The sequence below is a fragment of the Lissotriton helveticus genome, chromosome 5_1 (genome assembly GCF_964261635.1).
Source record: "Lissotriton helveticus chromosome 5_1, aLisHel1.1, whole genome shotgun sequence".
In the NCBI taxonomy this organism is placed as follows: Eukaryota; Metazoa; Chordata; class Amphibia; order Caudata; family Salamandridae; genus Lissotriton; species Lissotriton helveticus.
The window spans coordinates 777,736,087-777,757,067 of NC_136065.1; the positions used below are offsets into that span (position 1 = coordinate 777,736,087).

The 20,981-nt window shown below is 43.4% G+C and overlaps 1 pseudogene; it reads right to left on the reverse strand.

Moving 5' to 3' along the window:
- Positions 1-11,177: 11,177 nt before the first annotated feature.
- LOC144756470 (zinc finger C4H2 domain-containing protein pseudogene) lies at positions 11,178-11,955 on the reverse strand (annotated as a pseudogene).
- Between the last annotated feature and the right edge of the window lie 9,026 nt (positions 11,956-20,981).

The following is a 20,981-nucleotide window of genomic DNA, read 5'->3' on the forward strand; positions in this document are numbered from 1 at the left end:
GGATTGTGGTCGTTGCTATTGGTTGTAGCTGTTACGGGGATCAGAGGTTCTCAAATTCCATAAGTAAGAAGTTGGATGTGGGGTTGAGCCTGTTGTGGCTGGGCAGTGTGTTTTATTGCAGGGGCCTGTAGAGTCTGTGGAATTGCTAACCTCTTGAGCCTATCCTGTATAGAGCTATTAGGTCGATTTGTGCTTTGATTCAAGGATTCATTAGAGGCACATTTTCGAGTCAGAAGAGCAGAGGTGGCTAATTGATATGCGTTGGAATCATAAGAAGAGCTTTTTATGCTAGAGATTGATGGAACTAGTTGTTTGTGGCTACTATTGGCGGGCTGTGGGCGGTGACATTGCACAAGGGTAACATTTTTCTTGCAGGGCGTGACCTTCCTCGCTATAGTTGTGACTAGGGTTGTGAGATCCTCAATCATTCTTTTCAATGTGTCAATCTCAGTTCTTAGTGCATGTATGGCAAGGACAGCATCTGTGGGCTCAGTTTGGTTTGCTGTACTACACGCCCCGATAGCGTCAGCCGGGCCATGAGGCAGAGGCTTTAGGGAGTTGTCACTGTGTTCGTCCCCAATTGCCAGTAGAGGTAGAAATCTATTTGAGCAAGGGATGGTAGGTTCTTGTTCATGAGCCTCTTGAGATACGTTAGTGCTAATGTTGGTAAAGGGAGTGACTGGAGTTTGAGATGTGCCTTGGACAGGGGGAACTAACTTGTTTAGGTTGGTAGATGTCCTTTTGGAAGGTAACTTTTGTAACATCATTGGGATAGCAAGGGAGCGGGCTGTTCTCGAGCTTGGGGGTGATCTATCATCCAAACCCCTAAGAATTGGGGGTATCGATTGATTACCCTCCAGGATTTCTTCGCACTGGTTTATTAGGGTATCTATCCTATCGAGTACACAGTTACTGCCTGGATGTTTGAGAGACTTCCTAGCCCTTTTCCCTTTAGTAGACCTGCCTACCCCGGTTTCCCCAGTGCCTTCCATAGTTTTCCGCTTCCCCATGTTGAATGACCAGGTATCACTGATGGTGACGCTAGTAGGTGCCCACATTACTATCGAGTCAGACAATAGATAATCATATATTCCCCCGCAAGTAATGGTAGGAAACAAGGAATACAGGCCAATAAAACAAAGAGAAAGCAAAAGTGTTATATAGTCCCTTGTAACACAAGGAGGGCAAACACCATCAGTGTCAGCAGACCAAGATTAATATATGGTCAGGTGTCTGCCGTCAGCGTCGTAGGAGAGAGGCCAAAATGTACAGTACCTTGCTTAACGCTGACCACAACAAAGTCAAAGGGGGTGGCCCAGCCCTGCCTCTTCCTGCCAATTATGGGCAAGGACGGTCCTGCACTTGGCCCGGTCGTGGCCCGCGCACGCCCCGCGCTGCAGGAGACTGGCAGCAATTATATCGCGCCTCCAGGCGAGCTACACAGCGGGCAACGAAGCTAGGGTGGCTGGGAGGTGTAGTTCGTATGGGCCGTTCCCCTCATGGCAGGTGGAGGCAAGATCGTGCAACGTTGGGGGTTAATTAATAATGTTCATATCAGGAGTTCTATATTTGTTGCAAATTAATAGGGTTATTCAAATATGTAATGTGTTTGAAGTGAAGTACTTTCGCCCCTGTTGCAAAGAATGCAGTGGAAATAGTAAATGTAACCCCATCAAAGTCCAATGTTTTCTCTACTGCTGCACAGTCTGGAGTGAGAACAGTAAATCTTTTTCCCTCTGAAGAACAGCACTTTCCCTACTATTGCACACACTGGAGTGGGAATAGTACATCTTACTTCTCTGAAGTCCAATGCTTTCCCTACTAATTTAATTAGGTAATTTATTTAATGTTTAGCAGTTGATTTGTTAATATTTTTTTTATTTCATATATATATGTATATATATACACACACACACATATATATATGTGTTTTTATAGTAGTAAATAAAAATGATCGCCCAAATGTTTTCATATAATGCAAATTAATATGTTTAATAATAGCTTTACATTAAATAAATGTGTAAATAAACATACACACATATGTGTGTGTTTATATAAGTATAGATGTATAAATATATATATATACGTATACACAGTATTTAAATATTGTAGTTTAATTTACATTATATTAATGTTATAATTTTTTTTAAAGATTTACTACTGTAAACTGTATATATTTATATATAAATATATTAAAACAAACTCTTTGCATGTTTTTTAATGATATTAGTGTGCAACTATGTGTTCTCCCCCGATATGTTTGTACTTACCATTATAAGTATAGGGAAACTATATTTTTGAAATTGATATTTCTGTATCTCGATATTATTATTTTCAATATTGTATCAGTGATTCTCCGCTTCATCACATATCACAGGTGCACCAAAGTACTGTTGTACAACCAATACTAAAGAAGCACTGATGACCTTTCAGCCCTCTCTAACTACCACTCTGGGACTCAGTTGCCATTTCTTTCCAAAACACTGGAATACCTATTGCTTAACAGAAACTCACTCTCTCTTCATATCAGCTAAATGACTTTCAACCTAGTGTGACAACACTTCACTGTATAGAAACATGACCCTGTCTTGAAACAAACTTCATCACCAGAGTCTATAAAACTATCAAACCCTTATTCTTATTTTACACAATTTATCTGCAGCTTTTACCACCACTGACCATTTGATTCTACGTTCATGACCAACAGCATTGCACTCTCATCTTCTTTTTCTCCTGTGACCTACCCATCTCAGTATCTTGGTGCTCTTGCTCTCAACACCAAACTCCCACTTTTGGCATTCCCTGAAGCCTCATCATGGGCTCTCCTGACTATTCACCACCACCATAGGTGAAATAATGTCCTCCTTTGGCTCTCTTATCACCTCAATCGGGATGACAACCAAATCCTTTTCTTCCTATCCTTCTTCCACATCCATAAATCCCAGATTTCTCATTACTTGTCAGTGAACAATTCATATACCTTACATTCCAAAAGTTTAAATTTTCAAAGAAAGAAATGCTTTCCTTTCCTGCCTCATCCCCTCAAAATATCACAGCCAGCCCTTATCGTATCCCACCTATCATGGATGCATCAACACCCACTGCCTGGTTCCATGGCATGATCTTAGATTCCAAAAGGCACACTGAAGAATTTCTTCCATGTACTGTTAGGGCTACAAGATCCCAATCTGTAATCAATGTGAAATTGATGACTGCACAGCCTCCTTTTTAGGTCTCGCCTGAGCCAGCGTGCATGCGATGCTCTGCGAGGCTTTTAGTAAGGGCTTTTAAACTCTGAACACACACTCGTGCGTTTGTTTTTTTATCACCCGCAATTGGCCTTTGCATGCGTCTTTCTAAGAAAGACAGCATGCAATTGGTCCACGTCGGGTGCATGTCCTGCCTTCTCTGTCCCTTGGCCTAGGGTGATCAGGAGCGAGCAGCAGCGCCAGCTGTTTCCAATTATTGCGGTCACGTTAATTGGAAACAGATGGCTGTCAGTGCTGGTCACGCTGGTTATCTTTTTCTTTTTCTTAGACAAATTGTTTTTTAATCAGCTCACTAAAATAGACATTCAACCCCAATTACGGCTTCCACGTTAGCCCCCTCTCGCAGACAAATCAGGCTTTTGTTTGAATTAATGTGCTCACTAAAATATACATTTAACTCCAGTCACTGCTTCCTGTATCTCCCCCCTCCCATCCTGCAGTCCCTGACTTCTCGGACCCCCCACACCTCTCCCATTAGTGCCTTTTTGCCCGCCCGCAGTCCAACAAAAATGCACTTGCTCTCCCGCTCTTTAAAAAAGCCATCTAATGGCAGCGCGAGCGCAAAGTGGCTCTATGCATGCTAGGTGCCCCTTGAAGCGATAACTGAAAGTTGTGAACCCTATTCCGAAAGTAACACATGAGGATACATTTTCACTCAGGAATGACAAAAATGTATTAAACTAACGGTTAATTTTTCAGTATTCTCTCTGGCGTTGACTATTGCATATTCACTTGCAGTATGGACAGTTCTGTTAGCCGACACCAGTAATCGGACCACCAGAGAGATTATATTCCCAAAACTCACATAGTCAATGAAAGCAGTAATAAGTAATCTTCTACTACACATACAGCCTTAAATCGCTGAACTATCAGTTCTCATGCGCCTGGAACATTTGTTTCTATAATAGCGGATGCGATCACTTCTGAGTTGACCGGGCTGTCTTTTCATTCTATTGGCAGTTAGAAAGTTACAAATCTCGTGATACCAACAACACTTCCGCGGTGCAGTGCATTCAGAAACAGCTTGCTGTGTTTGAAGTGTTAGTGGCTACAACTGAACAAACACCACAAGAATGGGGTCCCATTCGGGTGAAAGAGGTAGGCGATTTGGTCACCCCTCCTTCCACTTAATGATTCATTTCACTTGTTTCTGCAACACCCTAAGGTTGGTTTGCTATGGGTTGGGGCATTTCAGAGGTTGTAACTTAGTGCATTGATTGATGCGGCTAAACCTAACATGGCTTTTGTTAGAATGCTTGAGACTTACTTTAGGAAGTTCGCGGGAAAGTGGGTGAGTACTAGTCTCTTTCTAATGTAAATGTGGTACTCGTACTGAAAAATATTTTGGGACCCAAGGTCAGGTGTTACTGAGAAAAGAGGATGGAGTATTGAAAAGGGGGTCCGACCGTTCACGTATACATTTATTAAAAAAGAAAACTGCCGTAAAGAAATTAGCAACTAGGACAATTGTGACAGAAAGTGTGTTCTGGCTTACTTGTTTGGTAACAAAGAGGCTACATTTTTTTTAATATCCTATGCAATTAAGAAACCTGCTGCAGCGATCTTTGTATGACCAGTTATTTTCAAGGGCTAACAATAACAGGAAGGTAATTCTCTAATACACCTTTTGGAGTGATCTGTGTATTGGCTAGGCACAGTTTGACTCCTAAAGGAACATAGAGAATTAATGTGCTGCTGCAGAGCACATCGAGTAACATGCTGATTACCGATTTACATTTTATGTAGCTAAATGCCTTACTGCTTTTGATTCACATCATTTTGTTAGTTCTAGTTCATAAATTATAATTCTAATAACCGGGGCCAAGTCCTAAAAAAGAAGTGAGGGGACTAACCAAGCTAAGCATTATGCAAATGACATCACAGCATGTGACATCGCATGTAGCATCACAGGAAGAGGTATCACAACCCTTGACCTCATAGGAATTGACATCAGATCCGAGCAGCTAAATGTGGGTTAATATTAGGTTTTGTTTAATTGTGGCAGCAGCATTATTTCTATTTAATCTACTTTGCTTTTTCGTTTTGCGCCCAAAAAAACAGATACTTTAGAAATACTAAACACTGTATTAATACTAAATTGGATAGCTTTTGCAAATTTTAGGAACACTTATGTATTATCTCTGAGAAAATCGTTCCACATGTCTGTGATTTGTTTGGGGGTTGGGCACTATTTTATGTTTTACACCAGTACAAGCATCATTCTAATAAATAAATACGCTTTAGTGACCACGCAGTTATTTTATTTGCAAATATTTGATAAACAGTATCTACGTTTTCTCAGTAGAGTGCTACATTTTTATGTCTCGCCTGAGCCAGCGCATGCGCTGCAGGTCTTTTTGTAAGGGCTTCTTTAAGGGCTTCCAAAGCTCGTGCATGTGTTTTTTCTGTGCTCATTTTGCTCAAATGCTATTGGCCTTTGCGTGTGTCTTTCTAGGAAAGACAGGACGCAATTGGTCAAAGGTGGTTCATGTCCTACCTTCTCTGTAAATGTTCTCTCCCACGGCCTACAGCTGTCAAGAGTGAGCATTGCCACCATCTGTTGTGGATCAGGTTACCACTTTGTCTGGGGAAGCCTGCCCCGGCCGTCATTACACGCCACATAATTACACTCTACTCAATGCAACATAAATCCACTTCATATAACACCACTCAGTGCCACATATTTACATGCCACATATTTACACTCAACTCAATGCAACCTAAATGCACTTAACATAATACCACTCAGTACCACATAATTACACATCACATAATTACACTGTACTCAATGCAACATGAATACACTCCACATAATACCCTGTGCCACATAATTGCACACCACATAATTACACTCTACTCAATGCAACATAAATACACTCCACAAAATACTACTCAGTGCGACATAGTTGCACACCACATAATTACACTCAACTCAATGCAACATAAATACACTCCACATACCACTCAGTACCACATAATTTCATGCCACATAATTACACTATACTCAATGCAACATAAATACACTCCACATAATACCACTCAGTGCCACATAATTACATGCCACATAATTGCACTCTATGCCACATACCACCAATCAAAATAAATGCACTCCATACCATGACACAATTTCACTAAGCATAATTTCACTCAACACCACAGTTCCAGGCCACACAATTCAACTCCACACATTTCCAATACACACCAAATAATTACACACAAAACAACATATTTCAACTCCACAATCCACAACGTACCTCCAATCCACACCATATAGTGGCACCACCTGAGCACTAAACATCACTCACCACCACCATTTTGCATCAGTGCACCACCTAAGCATCACCTAAGCATCACCTAAACATCACCTAAACATCAACTAAACATCACCTAAGCATCATGTCGCTCTGCCCTTGGAATCTGGCATCTGATGATTCTCCCCTAATGTCCGTTCGCTGCTCATGTTCTAATAGATTACTGTTTTCCAAACTCCACTCCCCCGTTATTTATGTCCCGCTCCCCCATAACAAAAAAATTATAACAAACAAGCATGAGAACAGTCAGGAAGAAGTTTGCCGGTAGTGCAAGTACATAAAAAATAGACGACATTTTTTATGTTACAATCTTTTTTTAATCAGGTTGTTTGGTTGTGTATAATGTCGTCTAGGTTTTTATAAAGGTAACAAAAGTGCTTAACACTTTTTATTATAACTTTTCAACATGATGCACAGAAGCCACAATGCTCTACAACATAGCCAAAAGTTCTGGCTAAACACATACCGTCCCAAAGGCGAGACCTATTGTCTATGCCAATGCTTGTTTGCCTTTGACATCTATTATTGGCCGCAGATTGAAGGCATTGGCTAAGATGTTTTAAACTAAACTACCTTGGGAATCGTACTTTTTCTGCGAGAAAATGTTTAAGTTAAAGCATAATACTCGCCCCAGTGTCTAAATCTTTTGTTCATAATAGTTAGTTAAATATATCATTTTAAGCTTTCGCCTTCTTCATGCAAGTGACAGCAAAAAAGGCTTTACAAGTTCACAAACATCAAGTATTGGAAGCAAAACCGGTGTGAAAAAGGTTGTTTTAAAAATAATTTTTTGTGAGACTTCACAGAGATTGCCTCCAAATGTCAACTCAATGTCCTCTCCTCTAAGAAATATTCATAAATAGACATACTTCTAACTTTATTGGTCGCAAATGTTTTAATGCATTTTAATGCGGTCACAATTAAGTGAAGGCACAACGCACGTACGTGGTATAATTCAGAATTTCCATAATGGGACTCCGTAATGAAGGGAAACAGCTGTGAATTCACCAACAGCACCCTCTCATTGTGTTTGGGTTTTAATCAAGATATACATACTCCTGCAATTGCAGTTCTTCAAGGTTGAAAAAGTTTTCATAACCCTATAAAGCAAAATATTTGCAGAGTTTGTCTGGCTCAAATGCAGGTTTTCCTGAGCTCTAGCACGGGTAGAAGAAAGGGGTAAATGTCGATCTCCATAACGTTCCCCATTATAATTGATGGAAAAATAGCTCAGTGTGTTAAAGTGCCTGGTGCTGAAAGATGTATGCAAATTTCAAATCACACATTCACCAACAATATTCTGAGGTTGATCAATTCTGTGCCAGTCAATTAGGTATTGGTAGCTCCAGTACAAGCTGTAAAGGCAGTATTTCCAATGTTAAAAGTTAACAAATGGGGCAGTTTTCTTATGCCATTCTACGCAAATATGTGATGCTTGTTGAGAGCACCCATTGGGATGCCTTTATGCTAGGGATGACCCGTAACATAGTAGGAATGCCGTATGATAAATACCATTTTAACATCGGATGGAAAAGAGTGAGATATTTATCAAAATTGTTAACCTGCATTATACTGGTTGAGGTGTTTAAAGTGTGCAGTAATTAACTCCAATTCTAAGTTTTTCTTTTTGAAAGTAAGCATTATTTGTTAAATTGGTATTTAACGCACCAGGTCCGTATTACGGTAAAAGTGCTCCCGGCTGCACGAAATGCAGGCCAAATGCCCATTTCACCCAGGGTACTTTAGTATTACAGAAAGTGGCCGCAGGTGCTTGTGCGGTGCCTTCTGTACTACTGAAAGTGCTGTTGCACATACAGAGACAACGCTTTCTCAAGAGGGTAGTCTCTCTACGCCCCACGCAAATGAGGGAATCCCTTTGCCTCGGTGCCTGCACCTCATTACAGACATGGGCGCAGAGGCAAAGAATCTGTCAGGGGGTGCACTGTCAGTGCACCCCCTGATAGCAGCCCTCTGGAAGGGGGGAAGGTGATCCTTTGGACCCCCAAACATTCCCTTGCAAGTGGGTGCTGTCACTGACGGCACCCGCCTGCAAGGGGATCTCTAATCCCCTTTAAAAGTGCAGGCAGGTGCCACCTACACAGTAAAACATGGGGCAGCTGCTTTAAAGCTGCTCCGTTTTTCACCTGAATGTGCTGCCCCCAGGGCAGCCCAAGTACGTGGCTGCATTGTGTCCATCACCACCCCTTGTTGTAAATTATTTTGTCCACCCTAAGCGTGGAAGGGTATACTCAGATGTGAGTCCCTTGCTCATTGCACCATCAGGATTCAAGCAAGCCGGGCCGAAGACGCCTGAAATGGCAGAAACCGGTCCCCGGAAGCTTGTTTCCTTCCCAGTGTAAGAATTGGCTTTTGTAGTCTGGTCTGCCCTGTTCCCATGATGCACTGGGCCAGGGACAGACTAATTTGCATACAGCCAGGTTCTGAAACTGGGATGGTGCAATGAGCTAAAAAACGGTGTTGGATCTAGCCCTGATCTCTTGACTGGGTGAGAGTACTCTGCTTAATTCAGAGACTCTGTCCATCACCACCCCTTGTTGTAAATTAATTGCATTGTGGGTAGAGCATTCTATTTTACAGGGGGCACGTTCCCTGATTGCGCACCGCACACCTCTCCTAAGGTGCGCTGAAGGCAAACAGGGAAAGTGCACACTTTACATAATAGGGCCCCAAATACCTTGTTTTTACTTTTATTTACCTGGTTTTCATGTCCCTGATTAGTTAAATTAGGTTTTACCTGCTGAAATCCTTCAGAGGTGTGATAACCACTGCACAGATCGGAATGTCAGTCCTGCAGCAAACTCCTGTTTGCCCAGGGCTCAGGACCTAACCCCCAATCCTGGCACAATTTACAAATAGAAAGGTTTTAACATATGTTCAAAATTGTGGGGAGTAGTTACTAAGACTAATGTACTAATTTATCTCTGATTTCAAAAGAGCTAAGACTCTCCTCAAGAGGAGATAACTGTACCTTAGAAACAACTCTAGTCATGCACTCAGGCCAAGATGCCGGTTGACTTACCAGTTTCATTCAAGTGAATTTGCATCAATCAATCAGGGTTTTGTAGAGTGCACTACTCACCAGTGAGTGTCTCGAGCCACTGGGGGTGGGCGTGAGCAGCTCCGTTGGAGTCAAATGTAAGTCAGTATCCCGCAGTTGTTTTCCCTGCAGGAAACCACAATGCGGTCGTTACAACGACTGCGTTGTGATTCCGCATACCTTTACTCCGCAAGTTGGAACAACGTCTTGCGGAGCGGGGGCGCTGGATGTTGGAATAGTATAATTTACTATTCCAACTCCAATCTGTGCGGACACTAGGGAAGGTGTTGGATTTTAAATCCAACACCTCCCCCCCCCCCCCTCAGCAAGTCGTTGTTGCGACTTGCGGAGTAATGGTATGCGGAATCACAACGCTGTCGTAACAACCACGTTGTGATTCCCTGAGGGGAAAAAGTTTTGTGGTAAAAGTTGTTTACCATTGGAGTCATTCGAAGAACCAGGTCTTAAGGTCCCTAATGAACTGGTGCAGTGTCGGGCTCCGTCGGGGGTGAAGGGGGAGTTGGCTCCTGGTTTTGGTTGTGAGGTAGGAAAAGGATCTTCCACCTGCTCTGGTCCTGTAGAAACGTGGGTCGTCTGGATGAGGCATTCTGGATGGTCTGGAGATTGCGGAGGAGTTTATTGTTGATTCTGGCATAGAGGGAGTTGCCATAGTCAGTCTGATGGTAATGAATGTGTGAGGGATGGTTTTCCTGGAGTCAGAGGGATCCACTCAAACGTCTTGCAAAGTATGCAGAGGGTGCTGAAGCATGCGGAGGATACAGTATTGATGTTGAGATTCATGGTGAGTGCTGAGTCGAGTATGATGCAGAGGTTGCGTGCGTGGTCTGTTGGGGTGGATGGATTTCCCAGGGTGGGGGGCCACAAGGTGTCATCCCATGGAAAGGGGGTGGAGCCAAGGATAAGGACTACTGTTTTCTCCGCGTTGAGCCACAGGCAGCTGTTCCTCATCCAGGTCGCTACGGCTTTCATCCCCTCTTGGTGAGGGAAAGGATGAACTGGGTGTCATCAGCGGAGAAAATGATGTTGAGCCTGTAGTTCCTGACAATGGTTGCTATGGGGGCCATGTAGACATTGTTAAAGACTGTTGGGCTGAGGGAGGATCTTTGGGATACTCCGCATCTGATCTCTGTCAGTTCTGAGAGGAAGGGTTGAAGTTTTATTCTCTGTGTTCTGCCTGAGAGGAAAGATCATATCCAGTCTAAGTAAGGCCTTTCCTTGGATTTCAGTATCATGGAGTCTGGTGATTAGTGTGTGGTGGGAGATGGTGTAAACATTTGTATGGATAGAGGTCCTGGGTCCAATACCCCGCTGTCACTGCTATGCTGTTGTGTAAGTGGTTATATCAAGGGGAGTAAAGTTCACGGGTATGAATGATCCTCCTCGATTCCTCTGTCTAACACATGGTTTCTTGTTGTTCTGTATACAGCTTTCATATGAGGGGTGTCTTCTGCAGCTGTACCAAACTCTAGACCAGACGTAGGTTCATGTAGCTCAATCTAGACAGCGGTGTTTGTTATTTTATCCACTCCCCTTTTTCCCCGGAGTGCTTCCTTTCATAGTAGTGTTAGTACACTCTGTCGGGGGTTGTGCCCAGGGGAGGATGGGGGTTCTTCTCCACTCCATCGTCCCTGCTGGCAAATTTCTGAGGTCAGTGGCTTTATCTGGTTTTGCACTACTGACATCGTGACAGTTCTGCAACCGACTTTTTGCTTTGCAAAATGGGCATATTGGCGCATTTCTATGGATTTGCTAGTGACAAGACATGCATGGCTTCATTGGAGGAGGTTGTTACTTTAACGTTGCTGTTTGCCGTGTATCCTGTTTTCTTGCCACCTGCATCTATTGGGCAGCAGCTGCTGCAGCAGCAAGGGATTCTGGGTGGGGAGGCTCTTGTTGTTTTGTCTGCCATTCCTCTTTTGCTTTTCAAAGCAGTCAAGGGACAGCTTCTCTTCCTCCTCACAAAGATCAGGCAATCACTGCAAGCCAAGAGTAATCCGCAGCGCGCCCACGTGTTCCTTCAGCAGCTTATACTCCTCATAGAGCCACCAGGTGGACTCTAAGAGCTTGTTGAGTCATTTTCAGACTGCTTGATGGTGTTTTCCATCACATTGATGTCTGCATGAATCAACCTCAGCTCCTTCACGTGCGCCATCTTCTCCTGCTACAGTAGGTCCATCTCCTGCTTGTACTCTTTCAGGTGTCATTCCTCAGACCCTAGCGACTCAAACTCACACTTGAGTCGTGTCTTGATCTTCTCCATCTGTAGAGTGTTATTTCTGATCTCTTTGATGCTCTCCAGCTTGCTTATGTCTCCTGCTCATCAGTCATGCTCACTAGCCTGCGCCCCCTGACTCCTCTCCAGCAGCTTCAGAAGTCCGCCACAATTCATACATTAGATCTGATGTACAAGTGCAGGTGGTATTTAGCTGGTCACTTCGAGGACTATATATTCGGCAAAAGAAATAATGACAGCAGGTGTTGTAACACTCAAGTTTTCTCATGATTGAAAATAATGATAACATAATAAAAGACCATGCTCAATGAAAATACATCTGTATCACTAGTAAAAGGTAGTCTTCATTACTGGAGAAAAAAGCAGTACACAGCAGCCCTTGTACCAAGTGGCCTGAAGAAAAAGGCAAAATTTTGATGGCACACAAAGCTAATTGTAACGTCCCTGACCTTGGGGCGTGACTATGCAGGGGAGAGTTGAGACATTCAAATGGGTAGGTCATGGAGATTTATCACCCCAAATCTATGGGTGACCAGATCTTAGGGTGAACAGACTTTCCGAATGAAAAAAGTGGGACTGCCATAGACATAAAAAAGGACTGTGTTTTGACTTGACTGGATCAAAGAAGGACTACACAAAAATATATATATATATCTTTGGCGCCTGTTGACAAATCTTCACGAAATTTTCAAAAAAGTGCGCCGCTGGGTCTTATTATGCATGGGAAGTGTCAGGGTGATCCGTCAAGCAGGGGATGCAAAAAAGCGGGAAGGGGTAAAAAAAGAGTGTGTGTCCCATGTTCATTCCGATAGGGATTTTGTACGTAAATACAGCCCGAACCGATGGACGGAACTACATTAAATTTGGAAGAAAACTAGCTCTTGGTCGCAAAAGAGTGCTTTTTGCTATTTGGTGTAAATACATTCAGTAGTTTTAGATTTATTACAAGAAAACCAAATTTGTATATCTAGGAACTTGAACCCTCCGTGAATCCTTCCAATCTCATGCAGAGACTAGCTGCCAAAACTTCAACTAGGAAGTGTGAGCATACATCTTGGGACTCAGCCTCAGCTGAATCCCTAAAAAAGTTGAAGTAAAGAAAAGCGGGCAGGGTAATAATACCTTGACCCCTATCCCTTATGCAGGGGTCCCTCAGGGTAAACATCCTTTACAACGCAACTTTTACCACGCAGTGCCTTTACGACGCAACTTTTACAACGCAAACTATTACAACGCATTGCGCTGGGGGGCGCTCTAGGATAGGGAATAGGTTTAATGTACTATCCAACACCTTCCCTACTATCCACGGGGACTGGAGTTGGAATAGTAAATGAAACTATTCACTATCCAGCGCCTAAAAGCACTATGCGTTGTAAAGGTATGCGTTGTAAAACTTGCGATGTAAATGTAGGCGTTGTAAAAGTATGCGTTGTAACGTCATACATCCGTCCCTCAGGGATCCCGCCAGGGAAAAAAAGCATTTTTTTCTTTCTTCATTTTGCTGCAAAATCGTGACGATTCACAAATTTTGTCAATTAAAAAAAAAACAAGCGCCGACTCCCTTGCTTGTTTAATGATTAGCCCCTGGATGGGCCAGGTCCTGTGGACTTGTTTATGTAAAATGGGGAGAAGGCGCACATGGTCCCACTCCCCATGGCAGATCTTGGCCCCAAGGGCCACCACTTTCCCGGGGCATGCCAATGGTAATATAACTGGACGGGGGCCATGCGGCCACCCTCCCGAGACTTTTAAGAGCTCTGGGGACCACCATCTCAGCGGGGGCTTTATTAAAAAGTTGTAGGGGGCAACGGGGACCCCCTCTATTGCCTTTAAGAGCCCAAGAATCATTGCCAGCTACCCGGGCCAAGAAATAACTTCAAAAGGGGCAGAGACAACACAGCCCACCCTCAGAAGGCTCTTAAGAGGCCCGAGGACCACCACCTCCCAAGGGCTTTGTCCTCCAAGAGGAATAGTATGAAACGTCTACTGAGAGCTCGTGACATTACTTTTATATTATTTATATTATTTTATATTTTTGATTTTTTTTGTATTTTTTAGGAAGGGGGCTGTGTTGCCCCCCTTCTCGGGCCCAGGCTGTCATTTTGTTTTTTAAAAAGGAAGGGGGCTGTGTAGCCCCCTTTCCCTGTACCAATTTTGGTCCTGAGGACCCCATTTTCCAGGTTCTGCTCTTTATTTAATTTACTTAGTAATGTATTTCTTTTACATGGGAGGGGGGGCATACAGACCCCTCCCATGGGTGATTTCTGCCCCAGAGACCTTATCTTCCGAGGCTAGGCCTTTATATATTTTTTTAACAAAGGCCGATTTCAGCCCTGGGTACCCCATTCCCCGTGGCCATGTCTTAATATATTTTTTTTTAAGGTGACCGGGGGGGGTGAGGGGAGTCTGAAGGCCCCCACAGTCAGTGGGGCTCCCCACCTCCTGTGGGAGCAGCTATTGCTTTGAGGCCCAGGGAGCTGCTAAAATGCAGCTCCCTGGATCTCAAAGCAATATGGCTGTTCCTCTGCTCCCTTGACAGTGAGCAGGGAAAAGACATGCTCTGCTTTCAGCAAGCAAGATCATTTTTGCTCTCGCTTGCTGAAAGCAAAGTGTTTGCCTTAGCAAAATGCAATGTCGCGGGGATAGGCACTCCTGGACATTGCTGGAGACGGCCCTGGGGGTGGCGGTCCCCAGGGCCATTTAGGGCTCCATGAGGGGGGCCATGCGGCCCCCAACAATTTAATTAAGACTCAGGGAGGTAGTTGTCCATGGGGCCGTGTGGGGCAAGAGCTCCCTCACACATTTCTATTTTATTTAGCCCTGGGAAGTTGTGGTTCCTGGAGCTTCTGGGGAGTATGTGCCCCCCTGCATTTGTGTAATTTAGCCCTGGGGACTGTGGGAAAGGCCATAAGGGCTCCGGGGCTGTGGGGTGCCTTGGAGGCCCCCAGCATCACTTTTCATATATTTGCCTGGGCATCCCCAGGGCTTTGAATAGCCTGAGGTGGGGGCCCATGTGCCTCCCACCTATATTTACACATGTCCCCTGGACCTGGCCCACCTGGGGGCCGATTTTAAATGAATGCGGGAACCTGTACTTAATTTTTGTAATATGTCAGAAAGAAATTAGAAACAAATTCTTTTTTTGGCCCTGGGGGTGTTTGGTTCCTGTGGGACCCCCCCCGCACTCCCCCACCCCCGGAGGCCTAGGCGATCACGGTGTTTATATCCTGCCCCTTTTCTTTTTTTAGCATTTCTTCTTGTTACTCGGTTCAAATGAGTCACAAGATGGCTGCCAAAACTTTCTAGTTTGAATTTTTGGCCAGCAAACAGATCTCAGGGCACGAAATTGGGAGGGGCCACGGATCCACCACTGCCTCCGTTGAATATCTTAAAAATCTTTACATTTCTCAGCAACTACTGAACGAATTTACACCATTTAACAAAAAGGGTGATTTCCTGACCAAGATCTACCTTTCTGTCAAATTTGGAATGATATCATTCAGCAGTTTGGGCTGTAGCCATGTCTAAATTTTCCTATGGAAATTAACATGGAGAAAAAGTGTTTTAAGAACCCCCTTGTTCTCGGCCCACGCTTGACGGATCACGTCAACATTTTCAGGGCAGCAGCTGAAGTGAGCGTCGAACTAGTTTAGAAAATTGTGCGAGGATTAGTCAAGCAACGCCAAAGTTATTGGCAAAATAAAAAACGCTCTTCCTATGGAAACTACATCCTAACTATAACTACCTTTTTGGCGAACGCCAGTAAGATATAAATATATTTACATAGCTATGACCTCATTTCAAAAAGAAAAGCATTTTTTGTTTTGTCACTAACTTTGGCGCGGTTTGACGAATATTTACAAAAGTTTCAAAATTAGTACGTCACTCACTTTAGCTGCTGTCTAGTTTTTGGGTGATCCGTCAAGTGGGGGCCAAGAAAAAGGGGGGGTCCCAAATCACATTTTTCCCCATGTTAACTCCCATGGGTATTTTGAACACAACTACAGCTCAAACCACTGGACGCAATTACACCACGTTTGGCAGAAAGCAATCGCTTTGTCTAGAAAGAGGTCTTTTTGTGATTTAGTGTAAATCCGTTCAGTACTTTAAGTGATACTAAACAAAATCCAAATTTGTATATTTAGGGGCACGGATCTCCATGGGTCCGAAAGTCCCCATGCTGAGATCTGTCCAGAAGTGTTGGCAGCCATCATGGCACTCAACTTTAGCCAAGTCTCACAAAACCATTAAAAATAAAGAAACAGGGACAGGGTAGGATTACCATTACCGCCTAGTTTGTGGTGCCGGGGTCCCACAGGGACCCTGTTGAGAATTAAAACATTAATGAAGAAAAACCAAGCATGGTTCTATGCAATTGTTTACACTATAGCCCCTAAGTGGGCCAGGTCCTGGGGGCATGCAGGCATAAAAAGAAGAAAAGGAGGGGCCACTCACCTAGGCTATTATTATCCTCAGAGACTACCATCTCCACAGGGATGTATTTTTAAAATGGACCCCCCTCCTGGGGCTGTTTGATGCCCCGGGGACCACCACCTCCCCGGAGAAAGATAAAAACAATTAGAGTTGGGTGCGCAGACCCCCGGATGCCGGAGACCACTACCTCCCAGGGCCTACGTAATATATAGAAGTGGGAGGTGGGTCACGTGGCTCCTCCTGGGCATATATGGCACCGGAGACCACCACCTCCCAAGGGCCAGACTATGCTAAATAAAGGAGGGGGCCGCAAGGGCCCCCCTCCTGAAGCCATTAATGAAGCTGGGGGCAACCATCCCCCAGTGCTGGCTCCTGTTATGTCCTGGATGCCCATCCCTCAGACATAGCAGTTTGCTTTTGACAGCTCCCACCGAGAAAGAGCAAACATAACTCCACTCCCAGCAAGCGGGAGGTGTGAAACCGCTCCTGCTTGCGGGAAGCAGAATTTTTATCGGTTTTCCTGTGCGCTATTATGCGGGCAGTGAAACACATGAAATAATTGCTTCTGCATGCAGGGAACTGAAATAAAGTCTGGAAGGTGGTGGTCCCCGGGTCAATAAGCCCAATGGAGGAGGGTCTGCACGGCCTCCCTCCAATACATTAAAGAAAACCCTGAGGATATGGTGGTCCCCAGGGCTAGAAAGACCATAGGAAGGGGTTCCCGTGTGCCCCTTTCCTTTTCTTTTTTTATGCCCGCATGCCTCCGGCGGCTATAATGTAAACAAGCGCACAAGACCACACTTTTTTTTTTAATTTTGCTTCTGATACACTCACAATTTAGTGGAATAAAGAAAAATTATTTTAGTCCCCGGCAGGGTCTTTTTGGGGACCCCGCTACCAGACCGAGGTGGTCAGGGTAGTCCTACCATGCCTCTTTATGTTATTTTTTGTATGTTTTTTGAGGAGCACAAGAAGAGGGCAACCTATGCCCCCTCCTTTTTTAGTGAACACCCACTGACAGACCCACTCAGACACTAAAACACTCACTCTCAGATCAACTCAGAGCCTCACACACTCACTGACAGACCATCTCACACACTCATGCACCCACTCACAGATCCATTCAGGCCCTCAGACACACTCAGACACCCACTCAGAGGCTCATTTACCCACTCACAGATCCACTCAGACACTCACACACTCACTCACAGACCCACTCAGAGACTCATGCATGCTTTCACAGACCCAATTAGCCACTCATACACCCACTCACAGACCCACTCAGGCACTCATGTTTCCATTCACAGACACACTCAGAGACTCATGCGCCCACTCACAGACCCATGAGACTCACGCACCCACTGAATGACCCACTCAGACACTCACTCACCACTCACAGACCCACTCAGAGATTCACATAACCACTCACAGATCACTCAGACACTCATGTACCCACTCGCTCACCTACTCAGAGACTCATTGATCCACTCGCAGACCATCTCAGACCCTCATGCACCCACTCACAGACCACTCAGAGAATTATGCACCAACTCACAGATCCAGACACTTATGCAGTCACTCAAAGATCCACACAGCCACTCCCACCCCCACACCCAGTCATTCACACATCCACTCAGAGACCCATGAAGCCACTCACACACCCACTCACCTACATATACAGCCACTTTCACACCCACTCCTAAAGGTTTCAAGTTACAGTCTGGAAATAAAAAATTGTAATCGTTGAAATTCTCTGAAAAAACAAAGGCTACAGGGACTTTAAAGTTAGGAAATAGAATTTTAAAAATGTAGAAATTCACTAAGAAAACTAATTTTACAGGGATGTTTTAGTTAGGAAATACAATTTGAGAAACCTTAGAAATGTACTGAAAAAACAAAGGTTACCGGGACTTTATAGTTAGGCTCAGATTTCACTCATACAGAGCCAGTGAAATTCAGCAGTTCCCATTAAAGCAATCCAGATAAAAATGTTTTGATTACTTCAGTACGCTTGGTTGTAAGAGAATAGCTATTAGTCAACTCGTAGATATCTCCCAGCACATAAAGGGTCACATATAGAATCACAGGGCAGATATAAGAACTTATACAGGAATCTGCTTTTCAAGTCTTTAGAGAGAATTAGCAAAGTACAAAAAAGTCAAAAGCATATAATGGTCGGTACATGTTACTATATGTATATGTATACTATTGTCATGCTAACTATATTTTTGCTGGCATTTAAACAATGACTTTAACTTCTTTAAATTGCCATTATAGACACGCGAGAGAAGATGGGAAAACAAAATACCCAGATTGTGATATATTTATCCTCGTCTCATTTCCTCTCTCTGCAGCTGAATTTCAGCTCCTTTTAAAAGAGCCGCTTGAAGGGAGAGAGTAAATCAATAGATGCGTGTTTGTGACTCCCTGGTGACACATTACGCATGTTTTAACTGATGCTGCTACATCGTCTCCCAGGCCAAGGAGCTCAATAGAATCCACGCAAAGGACTTGATATACTGCGAGCACGGCTTAACAGGCAGGCAACTGTTCAGTTACACACCAGCCAGATGAGAATGAAACAAGGGCTATCAGCGACACCAGAGGCTGCACATTGGACTTGGTGATGCGCACACAAGCAGATGGGCAAGGTTTGCATAGGGTGGTCAATTGCTGATTTCCACCAGCAGCTCTTTTGTGCTCGAGGCTGTTGATATTGTCAGCATCCAGCTATCTAGGACCTTGAATAAAGTGCATTATAAAACATGTCCACCTCTACAGGTCATTAAATGAAATTTGTGAAATCTGAAATTTCCCAAATATTTCCATTACACATATTTTGTATAACTGTGAGAAACTGGTTCCACAAACAATGTCTTACTGCGAGGGCCTTTTCTATTCAAAACAGTCCCCTTCCAGAAGTTTTTTTTAGTTCAAATGCAAAAAACGTCACACAAGACAACAGCAAACAGCCTTTCATGCAAAGCATAATTTCCCATCATTTTATCAAATTGTTTGGGAAATTTGTGGAATTTGAAAAAATAAGTCATTTCTGGCACCAGTGGATATTACTCTTGTCTCCCTGATTGCTCAGTTCAACTCTCACCCATGTCAGTTGTCACCAGAAGCCCCTACCAATTGGATTCTTTTTGTTGGCATATGTGACATGCTTGAGAAAGCAGCCTCAATCTACTTCTGTTTAATAACTGTACTAAACCTTTGCTAAACTTCTGGCCTTCACAAAAGAAATGCTGAGGACTTAGTGAGCCTGTAATATGCGTATTCTCTAAACCATGTGGCCTGGAGCAGATTTTATAGCAATTGGCCAGACTGGTTAGGGAAAACAGCTTGACAACTGCCCGGTCTTTAGTTAGCACTTTGGCTTAGAACTCAAAGAGTGCAACCCAGAGTAGGAGAAGGGTTTGTCTGTTGATATACTTGGGCAATATCCATGTTATCTTTCTCTCAGGGGCATGGTGAATTAAAAGGAATAGATAATAAAAGATGACTGTTTATTTTCTGTAACTTGCGTTTTCTCAAATGTAGGATTGCAAAGTACGATTATCAATGCCAAAGCACATATTAATGAGACTCATTAAACAAGATGTCAATCCTGGAACATGTAGTTGCCACTGACAAGAAAGACACTTTAGTTGGTTCAAATGTGACCTCCATTCAAATCAATCACCTCATGCTTGCAGCATATTCCCATACAGTCATGGATCTTTGGCACACTGTTAAAGACTGAACTGTCTTTGTGAGTACAGTAGTGGGATTACACTTCATTGAATCTGTATCATTATCTTAGTCCAGACAGTTAATTATTGACTAATGCTGCCAATGTTATTGGCAATATACAACATCTTAGTTATGTTCCTGTGCCAACTATGCTTTTTAACGATCTATGTATGTATATAATTAATCAACTGCCATAAAGCAAGATTTGGGACATTGTTAAGGACATTGAATCCATCATACATTGATCCGTACCCCTTAATTGCTGATTATTAGTTGTCTGAGAAAGCCAGGAAAGCTATGTTACTGAGAGTTGTCAAGCTAATGAGAGAGTGTGTAACCACTCTTATGGTAAAATAGCTAAACTCTTGATTAGAGCTCATTATCATGACAGGCTTCGTTAGGCTTTATTCCAAACATATAGCAGGCTCACTTAATTGTGTTTCTAAAAAGAGTAACTATATGGTGTTCATAGAAACCTCACAGTTTTTAACTTAGCCACTGAAATCTAGTTGTTCTGGCCTTATGTGCATCATCTAAAATTTGATCACAAGAAAGACGTATATTCGAGAGCCAAAAAAGAAAAATTATTAGTCTTCCGATAGACTCCATGTGGAGATATCTCATTTTCTGGATAAGAAACCAGGATCATTAAAAATAGGGCACCATCAAAAAGATCCCATCCAATGAGAAGACATCACAGACTAATTTCAGCTGGTGGTTGCATATGGTGGCCAGAGCAAGAGTCAAGATAAGATAAAGGAAGCAGAATTGGGAGTGTTGGACTTAGCCCTTTCTACAGGTCATCCCCAGACTTCACTCCTTCATTTTTGATGAATTTGTTTCTGATGGCATTAGGATTCTGTGCACTTTACCACTGCTAACCAGTGGTGAAATGCTTGTGCTCTCTTTACTAAACA